This window comes from Macaca nemestrina, chromosome 6 (genome assembly GCF_043159975.1).
Source record: "Macaca nemestrina isolate mMacNem1 chromosome 6, mMacNem.hap1, whole genome shotgun sequence".
In the NCBI taxonomy this organism is placed as follows: domain Eukaryota; kingdom Metazoa; phylum Chordata; class Mammalia; order Primates; family Cercopithecidae; genus Macaca; species Macaca nemestrina.
Genome location: NC_092130.1, coordinates 3072409 through 3087009, shown reverse-complemented (window position 1 = coordinate 3087009; position 14601 = coordinate 3072409).

The window sequence follows — 14601 nt, the reverse complement described above, 5'->3', positions numbered from 1 at the left end:
TATTATTTTTAAAAAAATGTTTAATTGGCTGGGGGCGGTGGCTCATGTCTGTAATCCCAGCACTTTGGGAGGCAGAGGCGGGTTGATCACGAGGTCAATCCAAGACCAGCCTGGCCAAGATGGTGAAACCCCCGTGTCTACTAAAAATACAAAAATTAGCCGGGCGTGGTAGGGGCGCCTGTAGTCCCAGCTACTCGGGAGGCTGAGACAGAGAATTGCTTGAACCGGGAGGCGGAGCTTGCAGTGAGCCGAGATTGCGCCATTGCACTCCAGCCTGGGTGACAGAGCAAGACTCCATCTCAAAAAAACAAAACAAAGTTTCATTAAATTAAGCTTATTTCAATATATTTAAACTCCTAGTTATTTATATAATTTATATTTTAGTTATACAGTTGTTTATATTTAAAATTTTTTAACACCTTTAATATCCTTGCAGCTGTATCTTTGAAGATTATTTTCTTAAACCGCTTTAAATTGACGAGAGAGAGCAAAGTGGGAGGGGCCATACACATTCCAAACAACCACATCTCAGGAGAACTCACTCACTATTATGAAAACAGCATGGGGGTGGCCGTCCCCCAGACCCCTCCCTCAACCTGTAGGGATTACCGTTCAAGATGAAGATTTGGGTGAGGACACAGAGTCAAACCATATCACAAGTAGACCTCAATAGCCAGCTGGAAATCAGCTTAGGAAGTAATGAGAAAGGAACAGAATCAATGAACTTCTGATTTAACCACTCCAGCACTTATGCTATTTAAAATGTGAAATATACATACAAAAACCCAATTAGAACATATAGGTTATAACCATAGAACACATGATTACAAAGATAATACCCCTGCAACCATCCACCCAAGTTGAGAAATAGGCCCTTACTAACGGCCAGTACAGTTGTCCCTAGGTATCCACAGGGGATTGGTTCCAGGATACCCGTGGATACCAAAACCTGATGACGCTCAAGTCCTTATTAAAAAAAAGGCATGCTATTTGCATATAACCTATAGGTATCCTCCTACATACTTCAAATCATCTTTAGATTACTTATGATACCTAACACAGTGTAAAGCTGTGAGTGTATCATATGTGGCCTCTATTATTTTGAGGTATATTCCTTCCATACCATGTTTGTTGAGGGTTTTTATCATAAAGGGATGCTGAATCTTACTGAATGCTCTTCAGCATCTATTGAAATGAGGATACGCCTTTCGGTTTTAGTTCTGTTAATGCGGTGTAACATTTTTATTGATTTGGGTATGTTGAACCATCCTTGTGCCTGGGCTTGATCTCACTTGATCATGGTGAATGACGTTTGTAATATGTTGGTGAATTCAGCTTGCTTGTGTTTTGTTGAGGGTTTTTACATGTGTTCAGCAGAGCTATTGGCTGTAGTTTTCTTTGCTGTTGTTTCTTGTGAACGTACAGCTATATGGTTACATTGGAGGATTATTTATTCCAGTCTTCTCCGTCTGGCTTGTTTTGATTTTTACTGGATATGTTTACTTAGAGATTCTTTGTAATTTACCTGTTGATAGTTTTGATAGTTTTCTTTTGGTTTTGTTTTTGTTTTGAGACGGAGTCTCACTCTGTCACCAGGCTGGAGTGCAGTGGTGCGATATCGGCTCGCTGCAACCTCCACCTCCCGAGTTCAAGTGACTCTTCTGCCTTAGCCTCCTGAGTAGCTGGGACTACAGGCGCCTGCCACCACATCCAGCTAATTTTTATTTATTTATTTATTTATTTTTGTATTTTTAGTAGAGAAAGGGTTTCACCATGTTGGCCAGGCTGGTCTTGAATTTCCTGAACTCAAGTGATCTGCCTGCCTTGGCCTCCCAAAGTGCTGGGATTACAGGTGTGAGCCGCCTCGCCCGGCCTGCTCGGGTTACAGGCGTGAGCCACCGCGCCTAGCAGCCTGTTGGTAGTTTCTGTCCCCCCACAACTCGGTCTCTGCCTTCTTTTTAGCATTAGATGGTGCTGCAGGGCCAGGTTGGCCTTGGTTCTGGTCAACAGTGCTGCTTGCCTTAAATGGGGGAGGTTCCAAAAGGGATGTGCTGGTAGTGCGGGAAGGCTGGCCACAGCTTCATGACCAGGGAACCTGTGGCATGAACCTCTTACAGCATAACGCTGATGAACAGCCACTTGGATTTGGCATCTCCTTTGGCCAAGTTACTAAGCAGGGTTTCCAAAGCTGGGAATGGTAGTCCTGCCTCCCGCTTTGTCTCTGGCTGTCCTCAGGGATATGTCTTCCTTCAAGGATTTTTGGTGCTTCCTGTGGGCTGAGGCAGGACAGATCTCCTGTCAAGGAACCCAGGATGAGTGAGGAGGCTGGTTGCACACGTCGGTCTCACTTTTTCCAGTGTCGAAGTCATGAGTTGGGGGAAATTCTCCACACAGTTGGTCAGGCAGATGGAGGGAGAGCTGTTACAGATACGGAGTTCAATTTGCAGACAGTCTGCTTGGAGCTTTCTCACTTGTCTGTGGCCCTGATAACTGTCTCCTCCTCATATTTGAATTCAGAGATATCGTTGGTGATAATCTTGGTGCTCTATATTTGTTTGCTGGCGGGGGAGAGAATGAAGCCAATTGTGCCTAGGCTGCCATTTTGGAAACATAAGTCTATAGATGGTCATTTGTGTTGTTTCCAGGTTTTAGGTATCAAGAACCATGTTAAAACAATATAGTAACATGTTTGTGGTAGAATCTAGGTGGTGGTATATGGGTGTTCACTGTCAAATTTTTTCAATGTTGCTTTGTGTTTGAAAATTTTCATAATAAAATGTTGGAAAAATCCGGCTGGGTGCTGTGGCTCATGCCTGTAATCCCAGCACTTTGGGAGGCTGAGGCGGGAGGATCGCTTGAGTTCAGGAAATTCAAGACCAGCCTGGCCAACACGGTGAAACCCTGTCTCTACTAAAAATACAAAAATTAGCCAGGAGTGATGGTGCACACCTGTAATCCCAGCTACTCAGGAGGCTGAGACAGAATCGCTTGATCCTGGGAGGCAGAGGTTGCAGTGGGCCGAGACTGCACCACTGCACTCCAGCCTTGGTGACAGAGGGAGACTCAGACTCAAAAATAAAGAAATACATAAAATGCTGGAAAAATTCTACATCTGGGCCAAAATGGAGGAACCCTATGCCTCCCAAGTCTTCCATCTTACAACAAGGAAAACTTGGACAAAACACAAAAACAAGCATAGGAAGTCTCTGAAATGTGGAAAGAAGAAGGAAAACTGGGGATTTTGGGGCTGAGGCACAACATGGTAGTAAATTTCTTCATTTTCCTTATTGCCTCCCAGATCTCCCAGCTAACTCGTTCCAGAAGCTTCCAGTCTAGAACCAGCAACAGGCAGTTATTGACTGAATATTTCTGTCCCTCTGCCAGATTTTTTTTTTTTTTTTTTGAGATGGAGTCTTACTCTGTTGCCCAGGCTGGAGTGCAGTGGTGCAATCTCAGCTCACTGCAACCTCTGCCTCCCAGGTTCAAACAATTCTCCTGCCTCAGCCTCCCAAGTAGCTGGGACTACAGGTGCCTGCCACCACGCCCGGCTAATTTTTTGTATTTTTAGTAGAGACAGGGTTTCACCGTGTTAGCCAGGATGGTCTCAATCTCCTGACGTCATGATCCGCCCGCCTCAGCCTCCCAAAGTGCTGGGATTACAGGTGTGAGCCACTGTGCCCAGCCCCCTCTGCCAAATTTCTGTGTTAAAATCCTATTCCCCAACAAGGTGTTATTAGGAGGTGGGTCCTTTGGGAGGTGATTAGGCTATGAGGGTGGCATCCTCATAAACTGGATTAGTGTCCTTGTAGGAAGAGACATGAGGACTTGCTTTCTCTCTCTGCTTTCCACCCTGTGAGGATCCAATGAGACGACGGCCACCGGAAAACCAGGACTGGGACCCTCACCTGACACTGGATCTTTAGGCACATCGGTACTGGACTTTCCACCCTCCAGAGCTGGAAGCAATAGGTGTTTAAGCCGCCCAGTCTATGAGAGCCTCAATGACTAAGACTGGCGCAGTCAAAAAGAGCTCTAAGAAGTCTGTTCCTTGCAGCCAAAGGACCAGCATAAGGGTGGCCTAACACAGAGAAGCTTTTTGGTAGTATTCACCCTGCTCCAACCAGAAACCAAGAGAAAAACCATACTTCCCACTTATCTGAGCCCCTGAAAACCAGAAGGAAGTAGTGCATTTTTCTCAAGTACAAAGAAAAAAAGAATTATGAACCATGAATTCTATATCTGGCAAAAAGTATCACTCAGTAATGAAAGGGAAACAAAAATATTCTCAGACAAAAGATAAGTAGGAGTATTTGTTGCTAGCAAACCTACCCTTAACATCTAACTAAAGGAGGCACTCTAAAGTACATGATAACAGAAAGAGGCATGGAACTCAAGGAAGGGAAAGGAACATTGCAGTAAGTAAAAACAGGGATAAATAGAATATACTATCCTGCTTATGAGCTTCTGAAATCATAGTTATGTGGGAAGCGAAAAGTATAATACCATTTCATGCGGACTCAATGGATATAGAGGAAATACTTGAGATAATTTTATTTAAAAAGCGGGGAGGCAGGAGTAACTATATGGAAGTAAGGTTTCTGCACTTTGCCAACTATGGTAAGTCATGTACGTATATTGTTATTCCTACGATGACCACTTAAAAAGCCATACAAAGTATAAAACCCAAAATACTATAAATACATCCAGACGAAATTTTAAAAACTGTTCAAGTAGCCCACAGAAAGGCAAGAAAAGAGATGAAAAAATGAGAAACAGAGGAAACAAAACAAAACAAAAAATCCTTTCTCTGTCATTAATCAAATGGCTTATAATAGGCCAGACAGCGGCCCTATCTGAACATCCTTTTTTCTTTTTCTTTTTCTTTTTGAGACAGCCTTGCTCTGTCACAGAGGCTGGAGTGCAGTGATGTGATCATAGTTTACTGTAGCCTCAAACTTCTGGGCTCAAGTGATCCTCCTGCCTTGACTGTTTAAGAATTTTTTACAGCTAAGAGTAACCATAGCTTTAAAAACATGTTGTTGGGGGAGAGGGGGCTGGGAGAAGAGGTGGGGAGACAGGCTGGGGAGAGGGGGTGGGGAGCGGATGGAAAGAAGACTTTGGGGAGAGGGAATGAAAAGGAGATGGGGAGGAGAACAGGGTGGAGAGAAGAGGGCAGGGAGAGGCAATGGAGAGCAGACGGTGGGGAGGGGACCTCCGGGAGAGAATGGGAAGAAGATGGTGGGGAGAGGGGGTGGGACAAAGAAGACTTTGGGGAGAGGGAATGGAGAGAAGATAGTGCAAGGGGTGTGGAGAAGATAATTAGAAGAGGGGGTGGAGAAAAGGGGGTGTGATTTGGAAGAGGGGATTGGGAATAGGAGTGGGGGAGGGAAAAGGGGGTAAGAAGAGTGGGTGGGGAGGGAAAAGGGGGGGAATGGGGTGGAAAGAAGATGGTGGGGAGAAGAGGGTGGGTAGAGGCACTAGAGAGTAGATGGTGGGGAGGGGACCTCGGGGAGAGGGAATGGGGAGAAGACAGTGGGAGGAGACCTCTGGGACAGGAAATGGGAAGATGGTGGAAGGCCGCGGAGAAGGAGGGTGAGGGGAACGGGGAAAGACCTTGGAGAGAAGGAATGGAAAGCTGACCCTAGGGAAAAGAGGGTGGGGAGAGAGGATGAGGGTGTGGGGAGAAAACATTTAGAAGAGGGGTGGGGGAAGGCCGGATGCCAGGGCTCACACCTGTAATCCCAGCACTTTGGGAGGTGGAGGCGGACAGATCACCAGGTCAGGAGATCAAGACCATCCTGGCCAACATGGTGAAACCTCGTCCCTACTGAAGATAGAAAAATTACCTGGGCGAGGTGGCGGGCGCCTGTAGTCCCAGCTACTCCAGAGGCTGAGGCAGGAGAATGGTGTGAACGCAGGAGGCGGAGCTTGCAGTGAGCCGAGTTCGAGCCAGCACTCTAGCCTGGGCGACACAGCGAGACTCCGTCTCAAAAAAAAAAAAAAAAAAAAGACGAGTGAGGAAAAGGGGGCGGGGGATTGGGGAGAGGGGAAGGGGATCAAAGGAAACCTCAGGGCGTGGGAATGGGGAGAAGAGGGTGGAGAGGGCAACAGAGAGCAGACTGTGGAGAGAGAAGATGGGGGGAAGAGGGTGGACAGAGAGGGGGGTGGGAGAAGACGTTTGGAAGAGGGAGTGGGAAAAGAAGTCAGGGATGGAGAAAACGGGTTGGGGGAAAACAAAAAGGAAAAAATAACCGTGTTGCTGCGAACATTCTGTGCATGCTGGTACCTCTTTATGCGTTCCTCGCAAATGCCTGGGAATACATGAAGACTTCCCCAGGGGTACATAGTTATTGATAGTTTTAAGGGAGTGAATTTCTGGGCCACAGTTTCCTTTTACACTCTCCTTGCATAAGAGAGGTCTCTGTTCTCTCCATTACCGCCTTCAAACAGCCCTTCTCCCACTCCCCAGAGGACCCTAAAAACGGTGCCTGGCGCCGGGCTTGGTGGCTTCACGCCCGTAATCACAACACTTTGGGAGGCCGAGGCGGGTGGATCACCTGAGGTCAGGAGTTCGAGATCAGCCTGGCCAACATGGTGAAATCTCGTCTCTACTAAAAAATACAAAAATCTGCTGGGCGTGGTGGTGCGCGCCTGTAATCCTAGCTACTTGGGAGGTTAAGACAGAAGAACTGCTTGAACCCTGGAGGTGGAGGTTGCAGTGAGCCAAGATCTTACCATTGCACTCCTGCCTGGGCAACAAAGCAAAACTCCATCTCAAAAAAAAAAAAAGAAAAGAAAAAGAAAAAAAAGGTGCCTGGCCAGGGCTGTAAAACTCTGCAGGGCATCACACCCTAATGTACCAAAACTGCACATTCCCCTCAGAATTTATGAAATTCTTCATAAAAAGTGATTATTTCACCCTCTGTTATAGCTCTCTACAATCCACAGCAGCTCAAAAAAGTAATTTGCCATCACTTTTTTTTTTTTGAGACGGAGTCTCGCTCTGTTGCCCAGGCTGGAGTGCAGTGGCCGGATCTCAGCTCACTGCAAGCTCCGCCTCCCGGGTTCACGCCATTCTCCTGCCTCAGCCTCTCGAGTAGCTGGGACTACAGGCGCCGCCACCGCGCCCGGCTAGTTTTTTGTATTTTTAGTAGAGACTGGGTTTCACCGCGTTAGCCAGGATGGTGTCGATCTCCTGACCTTGTGATCCTCCCGCCTGGACCTCCCAAAGTGCTGGGATTACAGGCGTGAGCCACCACGCCCGGCCTTGCCATTACTTTTAATGGCTAACACCGCAGTTACTTTTGCACCAAGCTTAAAGTCCCTGGGCCATGGTGAAACAAACAGCACCACGTAATGCCTCCCCATTTGGCCCCTCTCAGCAGTCCCGTAACAAATCCTCTCCTTAAGCACCCGCCTCCCCGCAGAAAATCTTGCCACGTAAGTAGACACCCGGGCACAATCAGAACCCCAGTTTAGGCTCAGCTGGGGCCTTTTGCCCCATCTGTAAATATCCAAAATTCACCCTATATCAATTGATAACTCACTGTGTTGCTTCATGAACCTTCCTTTGTTACCTGTAAGAAGAGAGTTTACCTGAGAACGACGGTAGCACGGGGCAAAGCAAGCCGGGAGATGAAGAGACGCCCCCATCAACCTCATCTGAGCCCCCGAAACCAACCTCCAACTTTGTTTTCCACAGTTACATGTGGCAATAAAATCCCTTTGTTGCTGGAGTTTGGTTGTATGCCACTTGCAACTGAAATAATCTTCACTAATACACTAATAATTATTAAATTTTGGCAGGGGGCTGTGGCTCATGCCTGTAACCCCAGCACTCTGGGAGGCCGAGGCAGGCGGATCACAAGGTCAGGAGATCAAGACCATCCTGGCTAACACGGTGAAACCCCGTCTCTACTAAAAATTAAAAAAAAAAAAAAAAAATAGCCGGGCGTGGTGGCGGGCGCCTGTAGTCTCAGCTACTCGGGAGGCTGAGGCAGGAGAATGGCGTGAACCCGGGAGGCGGAGCTTGCAGTGAGCTGAGATTGCGCCACTGCACTTCAGCCTGGGCGACAGAGCAAGATTCTGTCTCAAAAAAAAAAAAAAAATCAAAATTTATTGGGTTATATAAATATCAGTGCCTCGGGAACTTGAAATAACAAATCCCAGAGATGTGTAACCATAAACACTATAGCCTGATGATTTAATTAAATATGTACGTATAGATCATTCCCAAAGCCACATATATAAAAATAAGGAGAAATAAATCTGAAGGAGGAGGAAAAACTTTCGCATTTTGACACAATTTATCAAGCAGAAGACAGCTGCCCAATGTCTAGGTCTGGAAAGATAAACTATTCCATTTTATGTTGTTATTAAATTGTATTACTCTTCATTAAGTTAAATGCATTTAGAGGAATTAAACTTATCGAAAATTTGGCAGTGTAATATAGGTGATGATTCTTTGTTTGTTTGACAACATCCTCCTGTGAGTGGATTCACAATTTTAATTTTAGAAAACAATGTTTCCTTGATGGGGGCTGAGAGAAAGATGTGAACTGCTGCATCATTTTGCATGAAGTCATATTGATTGTGAAAGGCAACAGAAGCCAAGTGATTTAAGCAGTTTTTCAAGGAGCATTATGACAGTAATGTTTCCGTATTGTCAGAGAGGATCACATCAATTTAAGAACTGAAATTAAGCTTCAGGAGACAATCACCTGTCCTTTTAAAGTACAAAGGAACTCTATGAAGATAAGCATTCTAAATGTTAGTGAAAAAAAAATCAGTTAAAAATGGGTGAAATTATGTATCTATATCAAGCACCTTCTATAGATACAATGATGAGCAAAACAGGGACACCAGAGAGCTTTCAACCTAGAGGAAGGCATTAGCCAATCACAGAGAATTATCATTCCAACTGGGATGTTACCAGAGAAATGGGCCAGGCCTATGCTGGGGCTTCATGCTAAGCAGAGAGACTAGGGAAGGATTTCAAGAAGAAGTGATATTGAACTGATATTTAAATAATGAATAAGCCCTGACTTGATAAAGAGGGAAAACAGCATTCTGGTCTGAGGGACAAGCCTCTACATAGGTGTAGGGAAGACTGGGGCAGGAATCAGAGACTTAAAACTGCCCTGAGACCAGAACCCAAGGAAAGCAGCCGGTGAGTAGGTAGAGTCCGGGCTGAGCAGAGGTAGAAAGTTTCCTCCTAAAATACAGGGTAGACTTTGAATGGTTTCAGGCAGGGCTCGTATAATCAGTTTTGCATTTAAAAAACCATCACCTTGGCTTCAGGCTGAATGATAAATGGGGGATGGGGTCAGGGTCCAGGCAAGGGAAACAGCTGGGGCTGAGCAGAAGTAGGGGTGAGGGTAAGACACAGGGAGAGGAGCCATCTGTCATGGCAGCTTATCCTCATCAAACGTTCAGTGAGAGTCAGCAGCAGGAACTCTGACTAAATCGTTCTCTTTTTTAACAACTCTTTATTGGGCAAAAATCTTGAACATCTAAAAGAGTAGATAGAATAATTTAATGAACCCCTATATGCTCAACCTTAAGCATCGACAACAATCAATGCTGGACTAATCTTGCCTGATCTATATTCCCAGTCTTTCTCTACTCTCAGATATATTTTAAAATTATGAACATTTCAAACCTTCAGAAAAATTGTGAGAGTACCACAGTCATCATCCATTTAACATTCATCTAGATCCATTGTTAACATTTTGTTAACTTTATATATAGAAAGTATATATATGTAATACTGTGTGTATGTGTATATACAGACACAGACATATGTATATATATACACAGTATATACATAAACAGTTACATACATATAAGTTACATAACAGTAACACACATATATATACTGTGTGTATATATACATATATCTGTGTATATACACAGCAGTAGAAAGCTGCTTACAAACAATTCATAGAAACAGGACATGAAATTTAATTTCTAACAGAGCCTTAAAACAGGAACACCGTCTTTCCATAACCTGTGATTAGCAAGATATTAATCAGCAGTAACAGTTGCAGCAAAAGCTGGTTACAAAAAATTCATAGAAACAGGACGTGAAGTTAGACAACTGGTTAGACCACAAATTCTCAGAAGGGAGTATGCCTTAACCCTAAAGAGGCCTAGAAGAGCTGCGGCAAGATGAGGGCGTTTATAGCCCTATCTTATCCATATGGACAGGTGCCCCTCATGCATCCGTTTTAAGGCTCTGTTAGAAATTAGATGCACACACTACATTGTAAATTCTTATCTCTGTATACTGTACTTCTGCGTACATATGTTATGTTAAAGAATTGCTTCATCCCCATGTGACCATCTCACCTCATAATCAAATGATCTTAAATCCCTCACTTACCTACCCCTGCCCTCACTAAACTTAATAATAAATGCTGGCATATCCAGTGCATTGTTGGCACTGCGGGACCAGAAGGCAGTGACCCCCCTGGACCCAGCTGTCACCATCTTGTGTGTGTCTATTATTTCTCGACCTGCCGATCCGCCTGGGAGCAAAGAGAGAGCCCCATTGCATTGTGGGCTGCTGGCCAGATCCCACAGTCCATCAGTCTCAAGAGTTCCTCAGCGTTTGTGTCTTTTGTGATATTGAGGCTGGTGAAGGGTCCTGGCCAGCGGCTTTGCAGGATGTCCTTTAAAGTGCGTTTGTCTGATTGTTTACTCATGAATAGATTGAGGTGAAACATTTTGGCGGTACTATCGCATAGGTGATGTTTGTCCTTCTCAACGTATCACCTCAGGAACCACATGATGTCAGTCGTACCATTACTGATCTATTTCTAACCTATTGAGTTCATATCCTATAGACATATCCATTACTGAGGAAACCAGACAAGGACTGCAAAATATAATTTCTATTTCCTCATGAGCCATCTTAACGCCAAGAGACATTTACACGGATCATTTATACAAATTATTTGCAAAAGATGGATATAGATCATAAATAGACATGGATGGGGTATGAAGATCCTAAAAATTGGAAAAAATCAGCAAGCTTGGGAATTAGAATCCGGAGAGGAAGTAAAAGTCTGGAGGGGAAGCACCTCACCTCAGGAGCCAGACTGCCCTGCCCCTTCCCACCTGTGTGACTTTGGGTAAGTTACTTAACCTTTCTGTGTCCACATCTGTAATACGAGTCATCATAGAACTCTTCCTATATGGTTGGTGTGAGCACTGAGATGCTACATGTGCAGTGCCTGGCATACCACAAGCTGTCAACGGGATGATGATGATGATGATGGTAATGTTTCTAGAGAAGGACCACTAACTTCCATGGCTGACTAAAGGAAGACCCTAAGGTTTTTTTTGTTTTTTGGTGTTTTATACTTTAAGTTCTAGGGCACATGTGCACAATGTGCAGTTTTGATACATAGATATACATTTGCCATGCTGGATTGCTGCACCCATCGACTCGTCATTTACATTAATGAAATTAATTAACATTAATTAATAATGTAAAATTAATTTACATTAGGTATTTCTCCTAATGCTATCCCTCCCCCAGCCCCTCATCCCCTGACAGGCCCCAGTGTGTGATGTTCCCCGCCCTGTGTCCAAGGGTCCTCATTGTTCAAATCCCACCTATGAGTGAGAACATGCAGTATTTGGTTTTCTTGTGATAGTTTGCTGAGAATGATGGTTTCCAGCTTCATCCATGTCCCTGCAAAGGGCATGAACTCATCCTTTTTTTGGCTGCATAGTATTCCATGGTGTATATGTGCCACATTTTCTTAATCTAGCCTATCACTGATGGACATTTGGGTTGGTTCCAAGTCTTTGCTATTGTGAATAGTGCCGCAATAAACATACGTGTGCATATGTCTTTTTTTTTTTTGAGATGGAGTCTCACTCTGTCACCTAGGCTGGAGTGCAGTGGTGCAATCTTAGCTCACTGCAAGCTCTGCCTCCCAGGTTTACGCCATTCTCCTGCCTCAGCCTCCTGAGTAGCTGGGACTACAGGCGCCCACCACCACACCTGGCTAATTTTTTGTATTTTTAGTAGAGACGGGGTTTCACTGTGTTAGCCAGGATGGTCCCCATCTCCTGACCTAGTGATCTGCCTGCCTCCACCTCCCAAAGTGGTGAGATTACAGGTGTGAGCCACTGCACCCAGCCAGTGCATGTGTCTTAATAGTAACATAATTTATAATCTTTTGGGTGTATACCCAGTAATGGGATTGCTGGGTCAAATGGTATTTCTAGATCATTGAGGGATCGCCACACTGTGTTCCACAATGGTTGAACTAGTTTACAGTCCCACCGACAGTGTAGAAGCATTCCTATTTCTCCACATCCTCTCCAGCATCTGTTTCCTGACTTTTTAATGATCACCATTCTAACTAGCATGAGATGGTATCTCATTGTGGTTTTGATTTGCATTTCTCTAATGACCAGTGATGATGAGCATTTTTCCAAATGTCTGTTGGCTGCATAGATGTCTTCTTTTGAGAAGTGTCTGCTCATATCCTTTGCCCATTTTTTTGATGAGGTTGTTTTTTTCCTGTAAATTTGTTTGAGTTCTTTGTAGGTTCTGGATATTAGCCCTTTGTCAGAAGGGTAGATTGCAAAGCTTTTCTCCCATTCTGTAGGCTGCCTGTTTACTCTGATGGTAGTTTCTTTTGCTGTGCAGAAGCTCTTTAGTTTAATGAGATCCCATTTGTCAAGTTTTGTTTTTGTTGCAATTGTTTTTGGTATTTTAGACATGAAGTCCTTGCCCATGCCTATGTCCTGAATGGTATTGCCTAGGTTTTGTTCTAGGGTTTTTATGGTTTTAGGTCTAACATTTAAGTTTTTAATCCATCTTGAATTAATTTTTGTATAAGGTGTAAGGAAGGGATCCAGTTTCAGCTTTCTACGTATGCCTAGCCAGTTTTCCCAGCACCATTTATTAAATAGGGAATCCTTTCCCCATTTCTTGTTTTTGTCAGGTTTATCAGAGATCAGATGGTTGTAGATGTGTGGCGTTATTTCTGAGGCTTCTGTTCTGTTCCACTGGGGAAGATCTTAAATTTTTTTTTATATATATTTATACAAAAATATTGTCTGAGGCTGGGCGTGGTGGCTCATGCCTGTAATCCCAGAAATTTGGGAGGCCGAGGCGGGCAGACCACCTGAGGTCAGGAGTTTGAGACCAGCCTGGACAACGCGGCGAAACCCCGTCTCTACTAAAAACACAGAAATTAGCCAGACATGGTGGTGCATGCCTGTAGTTCCAGCTGCTTGGGAGGCTGAGGCAGGAGAATTTGCTTGAACCTGGGAGGTGGAGGTTGCAGTGAGCCAAGATCACGCCACTGCACTCCAGCCTGGGTGACAGAGCAAGACTCTTATCTTCTCAAAAAAAAAAAAAAAAAAAAAATATATATATATATATATATAGAGAGAGAGAGAGAGAGAGAGTCTGAAGTTTGTACCCTGTTAAAAACATAATACGGTAAAATGTCAACACATTTGTATAAAATCATCAACATCATTTAATGAGAACTACATAGGGCAAAAGCGTTTGATTTTAACAATTAGATGACTAGCATTAATATTTCCCAAATATTCAGTAGAAGATACCATAGGATAGAAACATCTAGATGACAGAAATAGAGGAAAGGAGCAGGGAGAAGCAAGAGAAGGGCAAAGAGGTGGAGGAAGAGGGAAAGTCCAACATTCCTGGCCCTGAGTCTTCAAATCTCACCCTCCCCAGGACTTAGAGTTACTGCCCTTTCCACCACTCACAGGCTTGCTTCCCTAAACAGCCCCCTCTGGGCTTCTTTCTGCTGTAGGATTTAAAAATCCAGGCTTTCATTATTGTCTCCCCCACCTCAGCCTACCTACCCATACCCCAAACACACACAGCATGTTTTCTTTTTCTTCTTCGTCTCTTATTTTTCAATGATGTCCCATCATTTATTTAAGTTAAATAACTTTTATTTTTTTGAGATGGGGTCTCCCTCTGTCACCCAGGCTGGAGTGCAGTGGTGCAATCTCGGCTCCCTGCAACCTCCGCCTCCCGGGTTCAAGCGATTCTCCTGTCTCAGCCTCCGGAGTAGCTGGGATTACAGGCACCCACCACCACCCAGCTAATTTTTGTAGGTTTTAGTAGAGACGGGGTTTCACTGTGTTGGCCAGGCTGGTCTCGGACTCCTGACCTCATGATCCACCTGCCTTGGCCTCCCAAAGTGCTGGGATTACAATCGTGAGCCACTGCGCCTGGCCGAAGTTAAATAACTTCTGTAACAAGGATGAATTTCACAGTCCCAAAACCCAGATGTGCAAACATTAAACCCCCTTTATTTTTTTTCAAACTGACTTAGATCACAAGACTCACTTCCACAAATGAAAAATACCTTACTGCCAATTCAAGGAAAACTCAGACATTTCTGGGATTTGTTTCACAGTTTCTTTGGGTAAATAGGAAGTCAAAATGAAATTCATGCTTTCTCTTATTTCCTTCTGTTCTTTCCATCACTCCCTAAGTCTGGGGGCAGTAGGTACAGCAGCTTGAGCTGCAGAAAAGAAAAGATCCTCTCAGTTCTCTCAAGGAGACTGTCTAGAACAGTAGACTGTCAACTA